We start from the raw sequence: 18810 nt of genomic DNA, 5'->3' as shown, positions 1-18810 counted from the left end.
TTCATTTTGAGTTTTACAATTTCCCCTAATCTTACTTCCCTCCCCCACCGCCACAGAAGGCAGTCTGCCAGTCTTTACATTGTTTCCATGGTGTACATTGAGCCAAACTGAGTGCAGTGCGACGGGAGAGAAATCCTATCAGATGGACATTTCTAATGTTTCCTGCCTGTCTGGCTTCAGTTTTAATATTTAAAGATTGTAAATGCAATTTGGAGGTCATTAAATATTTCGTGGGTCTTCATTCTAATTTCAAGGAGAATATTCTTTGCTCCCACAAATGCTGTCAAAATCTTTGTGATTCCAGTTTCTTCTTTTGTAAAAAGAAGTAGAACCAGAATCTGTGGATGATCTCTATTCTTCCCAGTTCCAAAATTCTCCTTGGAAATAAGCAGTGAAATCACTTGGCTTTGCATCGCTCCATGCCTTCGGGAGGTTGCAGCAATGGCAGCAATAAAACACAAAGTCTCCACTTGGCCACGGGAGCAGGAGTGACCTGCTGTGTTGCATAAAACACATTAAACCTTCCAAAGCAAATTAATTGTCCCCGTGGCTTCTTAGCCTTAAGAATTCAGGAACACAGACAAGCGATACTGACGAAGTCAAAGAGTACTGAAACTACTTAATGAAACTACTTAATTAATGTTAGACACTGTGCCAAGTGCTTAATAAATATTATCTTGAGATCAGGTACCCCCAGGACTGAACTTGGTCTACAGGAGTTTCCTAAACAATCTAAAAGTTGGTAGAGAGGACTGAAATAAAAAACTAAACAGTCTCTGAGCCAACCCAAGTTTGCTCTGGATCTTTTCCCCTTTCCATTCTTAGAGAAAGCATCAAGGGGGGGAGGGGGAGGGAAGGTTTTCTGTCTCCTCCCCACCCACCATATTCAGGGGGGAAAAAATCCAGCTTTAAAATTGAATTGAGTGAGTGAGAGGAGTCCAGAGTAGAGTTGATACCCTTCTCAGGAGATGGAAGTTCTCAGAGCTAAGATTATTGATTGATTTGTTTGGTTGTTATTGTTGCTGTTGTTCCTATTCGCCCTGTTCCACCTCTGAAAGTACCCTAGGCCAGATTTTCAGTGGAACCCAAAGCTAGAGAAGGCAGAGGCTCTGCCCCTGAGTAAGTCTGGGGCCTGATGGGGCAATTCATTCAGCAAAGATGTGAAAGGGGATAAATTGGTACCTGACTTGTCAGTTGCCTTGCCACACGAACTACCTACATGGATGCCAATTCCATTTATGAACCCTATGGGTTTCCACTCTTCCCACTGATGCCATATATACTTATGGGAGATTTGTGTCCCAGGTTTGTGGGGAACATGTTTTCATGCTACTTATAATTCCATTTCAGGAAATGCCTTTGCAATGAGCTGATTGTCTCTTCTCATTTTTTTGAAGGGAAGGGGGTGGAGAGGGGCTTACCATCATCACTTTTAGGAACTGGTACTACAGAGTATCTTGAATCCTTGCCTCAATCACACAGCATGGAAATTTTGAGTTCTTGGGGATAGTTCCAAAGGACACTTTAGATTAAATAAATAAAGGTAATAATATTAACATCTATACAGTGGCTACTATGTGCCAGTCACTATGTTAAACATTTTACAATTATGATCTCATTTGATCCACACAACAACCCTGAGGGAAGGAGGGGCTTTTGAAGAAACTGAAGCAAACAGACTTGCCCAGAATGGCACAAGCTAGTGAGTATCTGAGACTGGATTTGAACTCAGATCTTCCTGACTCCAGGCCCAGAGCTCCATTTATTGTACTACCTAGTTGCCTAAATCAAAGGGGTTTTGAAGGAAAGGAGAAAAAAGAAGTTTAAGTGTCCCAGGAGGATTGATGAAAAACCATGCAAATGAAAATAAGGATCTGAAGCTACATCTAAGTCTAGTGTTAAAAAGTTTATAGAGTCATGAATTATAACATCTAAACTTTTAGGATTAATCCCTGAATCTACTCTTTACCCAATAGACAATATATGTTTTTTGATGATGCTGATCAGAAGACTATAAGTTCATAGATTTAGAGATAGAGTGACCTTAGAAACATTCCAATCAAAATCTCTGAACTTAGAGATAAAGAATCTGATATGGGGCAGCTAGGTGAGCAGTGGATAGACCACCAGTCCTGGAGTCAGGAGGACCTGAGTTCAAACACTTAAATATATAATAATTACCTAGCTTTGTGACCTTGGTCAAGTCACTTAATCCCATTGCCTTGCAAAAAACAACAAAAAAGAATTTGTTACCAACTGAGATAAAGTTACTTACCAAGGTAAAACTGAACCAGAATTTTAAAAAATATTTATTTTTCCAATTATATGTAAATTTCAACACATTTTTTTTTTGGCTTTTGCTAGACAATGGGGTTAACTGACTGATCAAGGTCACACAGCTAAGTGTCTGGGGCTGGATTTGAAGTCAGGTCTTCCTGGCACCAGGACTGGTACTCTATCCACTGTGTCACCTAATAGCCTCTCAACAATCATTTTTGTAAAGTTTTCTCCCTCCCACTTTTCTCTCTTCTCCCTGCCCTCAGATAGCAAGCAATGTAAAATTGTGTTACACATATTTCCATATTAGTCATACTGTGAAAGAAGAATCAGAACAAAAAGGGAAAAGCCAAGAGAAGGAAAAATTTTAAATTTAAAAAAAATTTTTTAAAGTAAAAATAGTATACCTTGGTCTATATTCAGATTCCATAGCTCTTTTCTCTTTGGCTTTGAAAGCCAAAAGGACAAGGTGGCACCTGCCTTTAGTCCCAGATAATCAGACTGGTGAATCATTTTAATTCTGTAATTCTGAGTTGCAGAATGGCTAAAGCCCATCAAATGTCCCCAGTAAATCTGGCACAGATATGGTGAGCTCTCAGGGAAGGGGAAGCCACCAATCTCCCTAAGGAGGGAAGAACTGATCCAGGTTGGAAAAACTAAGCAAGTCAAAGCTTCTGTGCCAATCAACAGTAGAGAGGGGAAAGATAGAGATACAAAATCTCAAAACAAAAACCATAAAGCATTATCTTTTTGTTGACATTTTTAATTTTATTTTTTCACTTAACAAAAATCTCTTTTATCTTTCTCCCTCATCTCCCCTGTCTTGGAAAAAAATGAAGAAAAACAAAAGCAAGATCTTATAACAACTATGTATAGTAAAGCAAAACATTCACACAGACCAAGTCCAAAAATGCTATGTCTCGGTCTGCATACTGAATCTATTTACCTGCCAGGTAAGGCAGGTCGTAAGTTTCAAGCTCCTTTAATTTTACAGTGTTGCTATTGTATAAATTGTTCTCTTGGTTCTGCTTACTGTATTCTGTATCAGTTCATACAGGTTTTACCAGATTTCTCTGAAAACTATCACTGTTGTCATTTCATATTCCATAATTTGTTCAGCTAAACCCCAGCTAATACATACTCTCCTAGTTTCTAGTTCTTTGACACCATTAAAAAAAAAAATCTATAGCTCCAGTATATGTACAATTTAGTAACTTTGGAGGCATAGTTCCAAATTTTTTTCAGAATGACCAGATCTGGTGGCAGTTAGGTGGCATAGTGGATAGAACACCAGCCCTAGTGTAAGGTGGACCTAAGTTTATATCTGGCTTCAGATAAACCTAATAAATATAATAAATATAAACTTAATAGCTGTGTGTGATCCTAAGCAAGTAATTTAACTTGATCACCTCTCAACAACAACAACAACAACAACAAAAAGACTGGCTAGATCAATCTACAGTTCTATCAACAGTGAATTAATGTGCCTGTTTTTCAAAAACCCTTTTAACACTTGTCAGTTTCCTTTTTAATCAACTTTGCCAATTTGATGAATATGAGGACAAATCTCCGAGTAGCTTTAATTTAAATTTCTCTATTAAAGATTTGGAACACCTTTTAATACATGTTTTTTTTGGGTTTTTGCAAGGCAATGGGGTTAAGTGACTTGCACAAGGTCACACTGCTAAGCAATTATCAAGTATCTGAGGTCAGATTTGAACTCAGGTCCTCCTGACTCCAGGACTGGTGCTCTATCCACTAAGCCACCTAGTTGCCCCTAATACATGGCTTTTGATAGCTCTGGTCTTCTTTTTCCTTTTGCCAGAAACTCCCTGTTCATGATTTTGACCAGTTATTAATTGAGAAAGTCAGTTAATTCCTTATATTCTAGAAAAGAAATCTTTATCACATAGGTTTGCTGCTAAGATGTTTTCAAGTTACCTGCTTCCCTTCTAATTTTAGTTACATTTGTTTCTGTAAAAAGCAATTTAATTTTATGCAATCAAAATTATCTTTCATCATATTATCTTCTGAGATCCTCTCATTTCCTCTTTTGATTTAAGAACTGTGTCCTTATCTAAAAATCTGAAAGATAATTTTTTCCTTGCTTCTCAAATTTATGATGTCATCCTTTATGTCTAAATTATTTCTTCATTTGGAACTTATCTCGTGCCTTATGTATGGTGTAAGATGTTCAATGATACCTAGTTTCTGCCAGATTGCTTTCCGTTTTACCAGCAGTTTTGACCAGAGAATGAGTTCTTACAACAATAGCTTGAATCTTTGGGTTTATCAAACATTATTGTGTTAATTTGCTTCTGTATGTTAAAAACAATTTATTTATTCTATTGCTCAACCTATCTCTTAGTGAATAAAGCATTATTTCCATGTAAGAAATTATTATTATTTTGGAACTAACAGAGTAGATTCAGGAGATGCTCTGTAAAAGAAACTCCCCAGAACTTTTTATATTCTTTTTTTTTTTAAGGTTTTTGCAAGGCAAACAGGGTTAAGTGGCTTGCCCAAAGCCACACAGCTAGGTAATTATTAAGTGCCTGAGACCGGATTTGAACCCAGGTACTCCTGATTCCAGGGCCGGTGCTTTATCCACTATGCCACCTAGCCGCCCCAACTTTTTATATTTTTATGCAGGTTTTCTTGTATTTTTTTCCTGCTCTTTTTATGAGAATTTAGGGTTAAAGTACTTAAAACAAAAGTATAACTCTATTCATAATTCAAGGAGCATTAAGTTTTCACTGATCCTTCTAGCTCACATTGATTTCCCCCTTCTCCCTATTGAATTTCCGATATCTCATTGCTGTAGTAGGTCAAGTTTGATGCCCTATTACAGGTGGTAAGACCAGCAGATGAAGCTAAAATGTGAGTTTTCCAAGACATAGATCTTTGTGACACTAGTATTCCCAGTCTGCTCTGAGACTTAAATTTGCCCAGTGTCTGCATCTTGAACCCAGGGTTAATATTGACTCTGCCAGAATTATTTTGTGCTTTAGGTTGCTGAATTCTTATTCATTCTTCAAGTATAGGTTCAAATGTCTCTTCCATGCAGCCTTTCTTGCTTCCCTACAGTTCAGTAATGATCTCTTGCCCTTATGAACACTGTGCATTGACTCTTGAAGCCAAACTTTTCTTTCTAACAAAGGTAAACTAAGAATTGAGGAGTTGGGCTCATTGGTTAAAAATGAAAAGAGAATGAAATAAAAAAAGAAACGGGTTTAAAGTCACAGAACTTTTGTTTAAATCTTGACTCTGCCATTATATAAATGGCATATAAATTATATAAATGTGTGCTCTTTGGTAGATTAGTTCTCTCACACTGGTTTATCAATAAAATAAGAGGGTGGATTAGATTTCTTCCATTTCAGTTCTAATTCCTGTAATCTCTTATATACCTTAGCCATTCCATTTTTCATGCTAAGTGAAATTTCTCTTATGAAAATAGACAATGATCTGGGTATAACTGATGGAATTCAGAGCAAAGATAATCAGCCACAGTGGTACTAAATGTCTCCTAAGAAGTATGTCAAAAATCCAAGATAATTTACATAGTTCTGATACTAGTTGTCATGGGCATGATGAGAGATAAAAGTAATTTACTCATTCCAAACTACATATCAAGCCAGGCTGGGAGAATTCCAGCAAGATGAACAAAAAAGAAATCTTTAACCTGAAGGATGTCTTTTTGTGCTGGCTGTGTGAAACTGTAGGTCTGATTAACATAAGAGATGAAACAGCCCTAAGTATGAACAGACTCACGTTCCTTTTAAGGACAAAGACACTGAAACAGCTAAAGAACCTAAGGATAAAAGCCAGCTTCTGAAGCAAAAAGGAATGGTAGTTACAGGGGCAGCATGGAAAAGTCAAAAATACTGGCTGGAAAGACAGAGCCATGAGAGGTGCTTTAGTCAAGATACATTGTAAGTTGTCCAGGGACTTTCCTTTTCCATTGGTTGCAGGAAATCTGTAGAAGGTTATATATCTTTTTGTATGGGGGAATTTTTCCTTGTTTTTTATTTTGCTGTTCTAATTAATTAAAAGCTTTTCTATTTGATTGATGGTTCTTTGTTAAGTAGCAAAGAAGCCCCATTTGCATAACTATAATTATGCTATGAAACCTGTAAAGGGAGTAAGGGTGGAAAAAACTGGTACCAGACCCATGTTAAATTCTATCAATGTATATAATAAATGTAAAAATGGCTTTCCTACAATATAGCCTTCCTTAGCATCAAGGCCATTTATTCACCACTGGAGAAGGAAGGGGTGTAAAAGTAACATAAATCATAGAAAACTGATAGTATTATAAAGAGAAATCTTCCTTTCAAAAGCTAGGGAAGCTTTTTTTCATCCAGGGTGACTGAATCATAGAAAAAAATCATTAGTTAGGCACAGACCCTATTTCTGAACAAGAGAGCTTATTTAGTCACTATTTTTGGAGCAATCTGAGTTTTATAGCTGAATGTTTATTTATAAGTGGCATATTTCCTTTCTCTCTGGATTTCCTGCCAGTAACATTTTAGAAATTATTTGAGTTAAGATCCCACCCACTTCAGATAACATGATGCTTCTCCTTTGACTTCACAAAATTTCTTTTTTTTTTTTTTTTCAAAACAGGGCCAGCCAAAGGACACAATTCTATGCTCCCAGCAGGTGGAAGGCCTTCCGACTTTTTGTTTTGTTGTTGGTGCTTTTCTTTAGTGGACCTGAAATATGTGTGTGAGATAAAAGTAAATTCTAACTCAGTTTAGAGAACATAAAGGATAATTTATTAAACTTTTAACTTCCATGTTTCTGTTTCCTTAAAAAGTACAGCTAACATTTAAAAAGCACTTTGTGGTTTGCAAAGTTATTTATACATATTATCTCATTTGATTCTCTTAACAAACTTGCTAGATAGGAGTTGGAGTGTAAGTAGTAATATTTCTGTTCTTCTAGAAACTCTTGAGGGTCTTCCCCTCTCAAACTATTTATGAAGACAAACTATGTCATCTCATCTTTTGCCTCAATTCTTACCTAGCCTGTGTGTTCGACTCAGACCAACTGAGATTTGGGAAATAACTGAACTTAAAAAGGCCAACATCTCCCACTGTATCCAGAGCCATAATTGTTGACTTGACCTCTTGCCACTCACTGAATTCTGGAGGACAGAGTGAGATTGGTGACTTTACCCAATCCTGCCTCACTTTAATCCAATTCACTTGAATGTTGAAACATTACCCTCCTAATATCCTTGGTTCCCTTCAAGAACAAAGGATAAGCAACCATACAACAAAGTAGGAGCTATTATTATTCCCGGAGGGCAGAGATGATAATTACACTCTTAATAAGTGTTTAAAGCTGAAGTTGGGGGGGCGGAGTCAAGATGGCGACATGAAGGGATTGAGTCTTAGGAGCTCTCTGATAAAAACTCATAAACTAAGGACTCTAACTAAACTTTCGAGAGACAGAACCCACATAGGGAACCAGTGAGGCAGTTCTCCTACTCAAGGTAACCTGGAATAGAGCAGAAAGGCTCTGCTCCCTGGGGTCGGAGTTGGAGGGGTGGCCCCCCAGAGTGAAAGAACTTCAGTCTCCCTGAGGCACCCCAGGGCGCTGGGAGCCGTGGCTCACAGCAGCGGGGAGTCTCCTGAGCTGCACCCCGGGGAGCACAGGCACAAAGTGGGGGAACAGCAGGGGACCTCTGCCAGTGCGAGCACATGGAGCCCAGGTCTTTCCCCAGCCCTGATCCAGGAAACAGAAGCAGGTGGAGCCAGTAAGCAGGAGCCTCCAGGGCATGAACCCATTGAGCTGAGGGAGGGGAGTGAAGAGAGAGTGCAGAGTTCTTCTGTCTTCCGCCTCTGGAACAGGACTCTGGGGCTCTGACCACATTCAGATCCTGATCTCAGTCTAGGCCCCCCCCCAATAGAACAGCAGTGGCCCCCCCCACCTCAGCCCCATGGCAGAGAGGGGTGCATTTGGTCATTCACAGATCAGGAGGGAGGACAGAGCCTCACACACGGAGACCCTTGTGGGAGTGTCCCAAAAGATCAGGAAGCACCCCAAAACCAGGCCCAGGCTGGGAAAATGAGCAAGCAGAGAAACAAAAGGAAGACTATTGAAAAATATTTTGCAAATGAGCCCGAGAAGGATCAAAATACTCAGTCTGAAGATGAGGAAGCACAAGCTCCTGCATTTAAAGACTCCAAGAAAAACAGAAATTGGGCTCAGGCTATGACAGAGCTCAAAAAAGACTTTGAAAATCAAATGAGGGAGTTGGAAGAAAAACTGGGAAAAGAAAGGAGAGAGATGCAGGAAAAACATGAAAATGAAGTCAGCAGCTTAGTCAAGGAAATCCAAAAAAAGGCTGAAGAAAATAGCATGCTAAAAACCAGCTTAGGTCAAATGGATAAAACAGTTCAAAAAGTTATTGAGGAGCAGAATGCTTTAAAAAGCAAAATTGGCCAGATGGAAAAAGAGATAAGAAAACTCTCTGAGGAGAACAAATGCTTCAGACAAAGAATAGAATTCAGGGAGATTGATGAATTTACCAGAAATCAGGAATCAATACTTCAAAACCAAAAAAATGAAAAATTAGAAGAAAATGTGAAACATCTCATTGAAAAAACAACTGATATGGAAAACAGACTTAGGAAAGATAATTTAAAAATTTCAAAAAAAAATTTCAAAGAATTACTACAGGAAAATTGCCCTGATATTCTAGAAGCAGAGGGCAAAATAGAAATGGAGAGAATCCACCAATCCCCCCGAGAAAGAGATCCCAGAAAACCAACCCCTAGAAATATTATAGCCAAGTTCCAGAACTCCCAAGTCAAAGAGAAAATATTACAAGCAACCAGAAGGACACAGTTCAAATATCATGGAGCTACAGTCAGGATCACACAGGACTTAGCAGCAACTACATTGGAAGCTCATAGGGCTTGGAATACAATATACCGGAAGGCAAAAGAGCTTAGAATGCAGCCAAGAATGAACTACCCAGCAAGGCTGAATGTCCTCTTCCAGGGAAAAAGATGAACTTTCAGTGAACCAGGGTAATTTCAAAGGTTCCTTTTGGAATGGCCAGAGCTGAACAGAAGGTTTGATCTTCAGATACAGGACTCAGGTGAAGCATGGAGATTGGAGGAGAGGGAGGAAATATGAGGGACTTAATGAGGATGAACTGCATGTATAGAAAAATGATACTGATAATATTCATATGAACCTTCTCAGTTAATAGAGCAGGTAGAGGGAGCTTTTATAGTTGAAGCACAGGAGAAAGTTGAATTTGAAGATAAAATATGGTGTAAAAATGGAGTCAATAGAAAAAAAGGGAAATGGAATGGGAGAAAGAAAAAGGAGAGGGGGAATAGGCCAAGATAGTTCACATAATAAGATTTTTTTTTATTACAATGAGCTATTGCAATGATATGGAAGGGGGGAGGCAAGGGGGAATGAGGGAAGCTTTGCTCTCATCAGAGATGGCTAGGAGAGGAAACAGCAAATATATTCAATGGGGTTAGGCATCTGGAGTAAGAAGGAGGGGGGAGCAGGGGGAAGGGGTGGGGAGGTGAATAAAGGAGGAGAGGATGGACCATAGGGGTAGAGTGGTCAGATATAATACATTTTCTTTTTTTACTTCTTGCAAGGGGCTGGGATTGGAAGGCCTGTCCAGGACCATAGGGCTAGGTGGATTCTGGGCCTAAGGGGTGGTAAGGGGGCTCAGGGCTTCTAGGCCCCAGCACCAGGGATCTATCTGCTGTGCCACTCAGCGACCCTAAAGCAGAGTGAAAGCGAAAGGAGAGAGAAAATATAGTACATGGTAGTGGAGAAATAAGAAAGGAGGGAGTTGCAATCAGCAATGGCAATGTTGGAAAAATATGGAAGTAACTTTTGTGATGGACTTATCACAAAGAATGTGATCCACCCGTGACAGAGTTGTTGGTGTTGGAACAAAGACTGAAGCACATTTTTTGTTATTATTATTATTTGGGGGAAGGTGCAGGGCAAGTGGGGCTGGGTGGCCTGCCTGGGGTCACATAGCAGAGTGATCTTTGGGTGTCTGGGGCCGGATTTGGATCCAGGTGCTCCTGGCTCAAGGGCCAATGCTCTGTCTGCCACCCAGCCACCCCTACTATTATTACTATTTTATTTTATTTTGGGTCTTTTTTTTTCTTCTTTTTGGTTTTTGCAGGGCAGTGGGGATCAGGTGGCTTGCATGTCACATGGCTGGGTGATTGTTAGGTCTACGGGGCTGGATGTGGGCTCAGGTGTTTGTGCCTCCAGGGCTGGTGCTTCATCCATTGCGCCACCTGGCCATACCTACAATTATTACTATTTTTTTTATTTTAATTTTTTTTCTCTCCCCTTTACTTTTTTCACCCAAGCAAGTCTATCTATATTCATGGGGGGAGGGGTATTTTGTTTACTTGTAAGCAAGAATATTTTATTAATGTAAAAAAAATTTGTACAAAATGAGAATAAAAAATAAATTTAAAAAAAAGCTGAAGTTGAATCCAGCTCTCCTCACTCTAGCATTCCTTCCATTACACCACACATTCTTCCAAATATGTGGGGAGAATGATAGTTTTTTTATGACTTAAATATTTAATAATTGTTATATGGAACTCGTTTGAAATCTGAAACTCTCCATATATGTCATAACCAATATTTATTATCAACTTAAAAAACAAAATAACAGAAATTTACTTAGCTAAATGACTTCTATGACCTAAGAAATTCAAACATTTGAAAAATTAGAATCTGTAGTGAACTGGAATTGTCATACATATAAAATAAAATTATACAGTTATATTTAATTAAAGCATTCAACCTTTCATCTTCAGTAAATTGCAAATAATATTCCTTGAATTGCCTACCTCACAGTTTTATTGTAAAGAAAGTTTATTGTAAGTTGAAAAGTATGAAAACAGTGACATGAGTTATTAATCAGTAAACATTTATTAAGTTTACTATGGGCCAGGCACTAGAATAAAGAGTGACTAGGGAAGGTTTGATTTAAAGGAAGTAAGAGGGGTGGCTAGGTGGCATAGTGGATAAAGCACTGGCCTTGTAGTCAGGAGTACCTGGGTTCAAATCTGGTCTCAGATACTTAATAATTACCTAGCTGTGTGGCCTTGGGCAAGCCACTTAACCCCATTTGCCTTGCAAAAACCTAAAAAAAACCAACAACATGGGTTCTAAATCTGGGATCCATGAAGGTTTTAAAGGAAGTAAGAGAAGTGAGAGTATTCCAGGTTGAGGGACTGCCCAAAGAAAATGCTCTAGGCTGAAACATAGAGTATCTTCTTCATGGAATGGTCAGGAGCTCAGTAATACTGGATCAAAGAGTACATATTGGGGAGTAATGTTTAAGTTATTTCTCAAATAGCAACATTCTTTATTATGACCAGTTACCAATTGTTTCTTAGCCCTGGAAACATGGCTAGCTGTAAGTCACTATCTGATTCAAGAATCCAAATTAGTAAAAAAAAAAATTAAATTAAAAAAAAAGAATGCATATTACTTTCCATTTGCCTGTTCCTCAAGTTCTAGAATGATATATATATATATATATATATATATATATATATATATTTTTTTTTTTTGCAAGGCAATGGGGTTAAGTGGCTTGCCCAAGGCCACACAGCTAGGTAATTATTAAGTGTCTGAGGCCGGATTTGAACTCAGGTATTCCTGACTCCAGGGCCAGTACTCTATCCACTACATCAACTAGCTGCCCCTAGAATGGTATTTTAAATACTGGAAAAAGACTTTTTACTTTATCTACCTTTCAAGTAGTGTCAATATGGCATTACCCTGTCTTTCTAGTCCTATTCTCCAAAAGGAACCCTTTGTCCTGGAATCTTAATGCTCATCCCTACCTTCATTCCTTTCTCATACTCCTCTTCTAAAATGTTCTCCATCTGCCTTCTTTAACAAGACAAACCTTTAAAATTCTTCAGGATTCAGCTGAACTCATTTCCTTATAGAACCTTCTCAAAATATGTTGACCCTTAGTGACCTCACTCATATACAGACATGGACTAATTAATGTTTAACAACCAACTTTCCAAGAAACAAAAAGTACCTATGACATGACACACTTTTAAGTTGAATCTGATTATTAACATTTTTCATTCATTTATTCCTTATTAAGTGCCTACTGTATGCCAGCTACTGCCCTAAGCACTGGGAGATTTAAAAAGAAGTTAAAAACAGTCTTGGGGGGAGACTAGGTGGCTCAGTGGATTGAAATGGGAAAAGACTTTAAACAGGGAATCTATCTAGCAAGCCATTGCAATAATACAAGTGTGAGGTCATGAGGGCATCCACTGGAATAGAGGTCATGTCAGAACAGAAAAAGGGGTATATTCAAGTAATGTTGAAAGGCTTAGGCAATTGCTTAGATATGGGAGTGGAGGAAGGGGTGAGAGATAGTGAAGAATCCAGGATGACTTCCAGGTTATGAGACCAAGAGATTAGGAAGACAGTGTTACTGTCTTCCATAATAGGAAATAATAGGCATGGAGAAGTGGTTTGGGTGGAAAGATTAATGACTTCTAGTTTGGACATATTGAATTTAAGATGTCTATTGGATCTCCAATTGGGGATGTAGAAAAGTCAATTGAAGATACAAGATTGGAGGTCAGCAGAGAGACTGGGGCAGCAAAGGTAGTCTTGAGAATCAAGATGATAATTAATCAATGGGAGCTAATGATACCACTAAGTGAATGGAGAGAATTCTGAGGGATATGTATGCTTAAAGGGTATGATCTGGAGGAGGATCTAGAAATAGTAAAAGAGATAGAGAAGGAGCTGTCAGATAGGTAGGAGGAGATCCAGGAAAGAGTGATCTCTTGAAAATAGAAAAGAATCAAAGAGGAGAGCATAATTAATGTTAAAGACAACAGAGAGGTCAAGGAGTATGAGATTGAGAAAAGGTATTGGATCTGACAACTAAGAGATCATTAATAAATTTAGAGAGAGTAATTTTGGTGAAATGACAAGTTGAGAAGGTAGATAGTAAAGAATTAAGGAGAGAAAGTAGAGGCACCAATTGTAAGGTGACCTCTGGATTTTAGTTACAAAAGGCAGGAAAGATATAGGATTATAGAGGGGATGGATAGATCAAATAAGGGTTATTTTTTTTTCCAGAATGGGGGAGAGAAAAGGAGTCAGTTGAGGAGGAGAGATTGAAAATAATAGAGTAGGGATATCAGAAGGGGAAATTTTTGAAGAAGAAAGAATGAAATGAAATCATCTGAAAAATATGATCAACAAGACAGTAAATCTAGCCCTGATTGGTAGTCTTTGACAATTTTGAAAGTAGAACTTTTCACATTTAAAATTTAACAACCATGTAGTGATTCTAGAAGACCTGGAATATTTGAATTTCTACTGTATTTACAATCCATACCAAAACCTGTAATACATGATTACATGCCACCTTTTATTGTGTGTCTAACTCTTTCAAGTGTGTCCTAGATAGTTGACTATCAAATGGGGAGAATGACAGAGATATTACTTACCTAAATTTAATATAGTATTTGGCAAAGTCTCTCATCTTGTATTGGTGTCAAAATAAAGAGGAGTGACCTGGATATTACTGTGATATGAATTCCTAATTGGTTAAAGAAGCATATTCAAGACTACTGATAAAAATCTGAACATTTTAGTATTTGGCTAGAAGACACACACACACACACACACACACACACACACACACACACACACACACAAAATGCTTATTAAATTTGCAGTCAACATAGTAAGAGGAACAGTTATATGCTGAATGTTGAAATCAAGATTGAAGATCTAAATATCCTGAAAAAAGTGAAGCAATTTAGTAGCCAACAAGCATTTATTAAGGGGCTGTGTACCAAACCCCTATACTGATCCAGTAAGCATGAAGATCTACTGAGATTAATTTGTAAAGAGTTTAACAAAATGACCTGCATAAAATGGTGATTAATAAATGCTTGCTCCTTCCCCTCTTTCCCCTCCCCAATTTAAAAGAGAGAAAAATTAGTTGTCTAAGTATTGAATGCAGAGATCTTGCTTCAGTTTTGTTGTTTTTATATTTGAACTATGGAAGATGAATCTCTTTGACTTCAGGTCCAGCCCTCTATCTACCACACCACCCATCAACCTATTGTTTCACAGCAGATTCTTTAAATAAGAATTGGGGTTTTTAGCAGACCACAAGCTCAAAATTGAGCCAATATTGTGGGACATACTTATCAAAAAACCCCAAAACTAATGCAATCTTAGGCACAGAAATAAAAATATGGTGCTGCTGATGAGAAGATAACAGTTTCACTGCTTGACCTGCCTACATCTAAAATATTTTATTTAGCTCTAGTTAGACACATTTTTAAGCAGGACTTTAGCAAGTTTAAGCCCATTCAGAAGATAGATAGGGTATCTAGAAACCTATAATTATATGAGAAAGAATTAAAGAAATTAGGAGTTTTTAGTGATTATAAAAAAGATAGTAACTATATATAACTGAAGGGAAATTGGGCAGAGAAATGTTTTCTAGCTATTAGTCTGTTTCCTCTGTTCTGACCATGTAACCTCCCCCTCCCCCATCCCATAGTCCAAGCTATGAGAGAGGTCAATGAACTTGCCCCTTCCTGTCAAGGATTCTCATTAAATCAATGCCCCCCAGGCTATGAGCTGAGGTCAATGAACTTGTAGTAAAATACCTTGCTCTTCCCAGGTAAAAGACTAGCCCCTACCAACAAAACAAAGGATCCTTGCCTTAGCTTGAAAGGCTTAAATCTTTGATCTACCAACCCTCATTTACATACTTCTCCTTACCTCACCTCTGCTTTTTGAACTTCTGCCCCACTCCCCTACAATTCATTCTTTAGTTGATACCAGAGGTCACATAGACTGGTTGTTGTTAAAATGGATTTTTATAATAAAGTTAATTTTAGGATCCAACTCTCAGTTCTCAGAACTAGGCCACACCCCCCTTCCAAATACCTAACTTAAGTTTAAAATTACTACCCCAGGCATAAAAGAGATGCTATGATGTTATGAGTTTCAAGCAGCTGGTCTGATTAGATGTGATCTAAAAGCAGCAGATGTTTTAAGTATACCTTTTGTTTAATTTCTCCTAACTGCTAAATCCTTTAAGAATATATCAGGGTAGGGGGGCGGCTAGGTGGTGCGATGATTAGAGCACTGGCCTTGGAGTCAGGAGTACCTGGGTTCAAATCAGACCTCAGACACTAATTACCAAGCCGAGTAAACCACTTGGCCCCATTGCCTTGAAAAATCTAAAAAAAAAAAAAAAAAAAAAAAAAAGAATATATGAGGGTAGCTAGGTGATGCAGTGGATACATCGCGGGCCTCGGAGTCAGGAGTACCTGAGTTCAAATTTGCCCTCAGACACTTAATAATTACCTAGCTGTGTGACCTTGGGCAAGTCACTTTAACCCCACTGCCTTGCAAAAACCAAAAAAAAAAGAATATATAGATATAGATATAGATATACACATACACAAAACCATTTTAATTTAAATCCAGCAGGGTGAGGCATGTTATTCCTGGTTTCATAAAGAAACACCAGTATAGTTATTTTGGTTTTATGTAAAGATACTTTCTCATAAAAAAAGAGACAATCTAAAATACACTATCAGATTGGTTAAAATGACAAAAAGGGAAAACAATCAATGTTGGAGAGGTTGTGGGAGGATTGGGACATTAATGCATTGTTGCTGAAGTTATGAACTGATCCAACTGTTCTGGAGAAAAATATGGAACTATGTCCAAAGAACAATAAAACTGTGTATACCCATGACCCAGCAATTCTAATAGGCCTATATCCAGAAGAAATCATAAAAAAATAGAAAAAGTCCCACAAGTTCCAAAATATAGAATTGGAAATTGAGGGGATGCCCATCACTTGGGGAATGATTAAATGAACTATAGTACATGAATATTATGGAATACTATTATTCTATAAGAAACCATGAATGGTCGAACTCTAGAGAAGCATAGAATGAATTACAGGAACTGATGCTGAGTGAAGACAGCAGAATCTGGAGAACATTGTTCACAACACATTATATCTGGTAGTTGATGTAACAAGTGAACCAATATTCACTGAGTATTCACAAATATTCACAGATATAAGATATAAGGTCTAATTCAAGGCATGGGGGGGGGATGAGGGGACCACAGACAAAAATAAATATAATGTGTACATTGTATGCAACAATATTGTGAGAGATGGGGCTGCTAGGTGGCACAGTGGATAAAGCACCAGCCCTGGAGTCAGGAGTACCTGGGTTAAAATCTGGTCTCAGACACTTAATAATTACCTATGTACGTAATAATTACCTAGCTGTTGCCTTGCAAAAACCTAAAAAAAACCCCCCAGTATTGTGAGAGGATCAACCCTGATGGATACAGTTACTCTCGGCAGTTCAGAGAACTAGGACAACCTTAGGAGATGGAGTAATGACGGTGCTATCCCGATCCAGGGGAAGGGAAAAAAAATAAAACAAAACCAAAAAACCCTTCAGAGGGCAGCTACGTGGCACAATGGATAGAGCACTGGCTCTGGAGTCAGGAGGACCTGAGTTCAAATACAACCTCAGACCCTTAATAATTACCTAGCTGTGTGCCTTTGAGCAAGTCACTTAACCCCATTGCCTTTCTAAAAAAAAAAAAAACCCTTCAGAATCTGAACAGACATTATATTCACTTTTAAAATTTTTCTCTTATATATTTCTTTCCTATTTCATGATTTTCTTTCTTTTCCCTTAATCCTAATTTCTAGTATCAAAAATGACTAATCTGTAAACATGTTAAACATAAATGGGTATGTACAATATTCACCTGACTGTTCACTGCTGAGGGGGAGGGGGTGAGAAGGGAGGGTAGAAGGAAATCATGCAACTTAAAAATGTGCATATGCATGTGGATGAATGTTGAAAAACTTTCATAACATGTAATTGGAAAAATAAAATACCAATTAAATAAAAAAGAGAATCTAGATTCTAAATTTCAAAAGTTTCTTGATTCTACTTTCTGTTTGTCTTTCAATTTAATTCTCTTTTCCATGCCAACAAAGAAATTGCATAAAATAAAACTGAAATCTCTATAATTGCTTTTCAAGATATTATATTATTGTTTCTTAATAAGTGATGTAACAATTGAACAAATATTCACTGAGTATTCACAAATATTCACAGCTATAAGGTACAAGGTCTAATTCAAGGCATAGGAGGGAGGGGATGGGGGACCAGAGACAAAAATAAATATAAAAATTATCCCTGATCTGTGACATCTTTCAATTTAAGAAAATAGAAAATACATTTGATAATATTTATAATATAGTGTATATTTGTTATATGTTAATAATATTTATATAGTACTTACTATGTGCCAGATACTTTGCTACACCTGAGAGACAGGTGCTATTATTATTCCCATTTTACAGATGAGGGAATTGTGGCAGAGGTAAAGTGACTTGCCTAGAATCTCATAGTCAGTGGTTTTCTGAGGTAGGATTTGAACTTGGGTCTGATCAATAAAAATCAATCACCTAGCTTTTATTAGGAGCCACTGTGATCTGGGGAAATCTAAAGACAAAAAAAATGAAACACATTATCTGCCTAAATAATTATACTTACTTAAATGGGTTTGTTATTTCTTTGATATAGGTACTCTCCTATGGGGCGAAGGTATAAGCCTATTTGTGCTGTCTACATTCTCTCTATAGGGAGAAATACTAGTCAGCCTTTCTCTCTCCCAGACCTTATATGTTTCACATACCTAGCACTATAATATAGTATACAAACAGCAAAATTCTACCTGTGAATTTGTGTATTTCTTTGTGGAATCATGGATTGTTGAAGTTGAAGGGGCATTCAGAGCATATTGTAGTACAGTATCCATCACTTTGTTCTAAATGACTTGTCTGAAGCTAAGTTGATGTTTGTCCTTTGTTCTCAAAGAAGACCATGACTTCAGGGAGGTGATTCCATGACATGCAAATGAGTTGAATTTAAATGAAGAGGTGCTATGTAACATAAGCAGTCTAACTTTCTCCCCCAGAACCATCTGGATCCAGTGACCAGACATGGATCAGGGTGAGTGGAAATGGCCCTGGATGCAGTGAGAGACCTACCATGACTTTTTAAAGCTAGGTCTTTCCCAGGTCACAGTTCGACCAAGATCACACCCATCCAGTGATTAAGTTTAGGTAAGAAGAGAAAGTTGAGGAAAAGAGGCCAAGAAAGACTACTCCAAAAAAAAAAATTAGAACTGGAAGGGTAAGACCCTCAGGGTTTCTCAGTGATTAAGGACAGGTAAGAAAGAAAAGAAGCAAAAAGCCTCTTCTAAATAGTTCAAAGATGAAAAAAAAGCAATTTGAGAGAATAAGATTCTTATGATTTCTGACCAAAAAAGAAACAATTACTATTTTTCATTCACTGGGAAACAATCAAGTCCCAAAAAGAGGGCTTGGCCAATCAAGGAGAACCAGAATAATTTGGGTTTGTGAAACCCAAGAAAATTTAC

At 37.8% G+C, this 18810-nt stretch overlaps 1 protein-coding gene across 1 annotated transcript in view; it reads right to left on the bottom strand.

Moving 5' to 3' along the window:
- The window catches only part of PIK3C2A (phosphatidylinositol-4-phosphate 3-kinase catalytic subunit type 2 alpha), a 192084-nt gene that overhangs the window by 124419 nt on the left and 48855 nt on the right, over positions 1-18810 (bottom strand). The window lies entirely within an intron of this gene.

Source organism: Macrotis lagotis, chromosome 3 (genome assembly GCF_037893015.1).
Source record: "Macrotis lagotis isolate mMagLag1 chromosome 3, bilby.v1.9.chrom.fasta, whole genome shotgun sequence".
Lineage (NCBI taxonomy): Eukaryota > Metazoa > Chordata > Mammalia > Peramelemorphia > Peramelidae > Macrotis > Macrotis lagotis.
The sequence above is the reverse complement of the archived record's forward strand: the minus strand, read 5'-3'. Positions and strand labels throughout refer to the sequence as shown.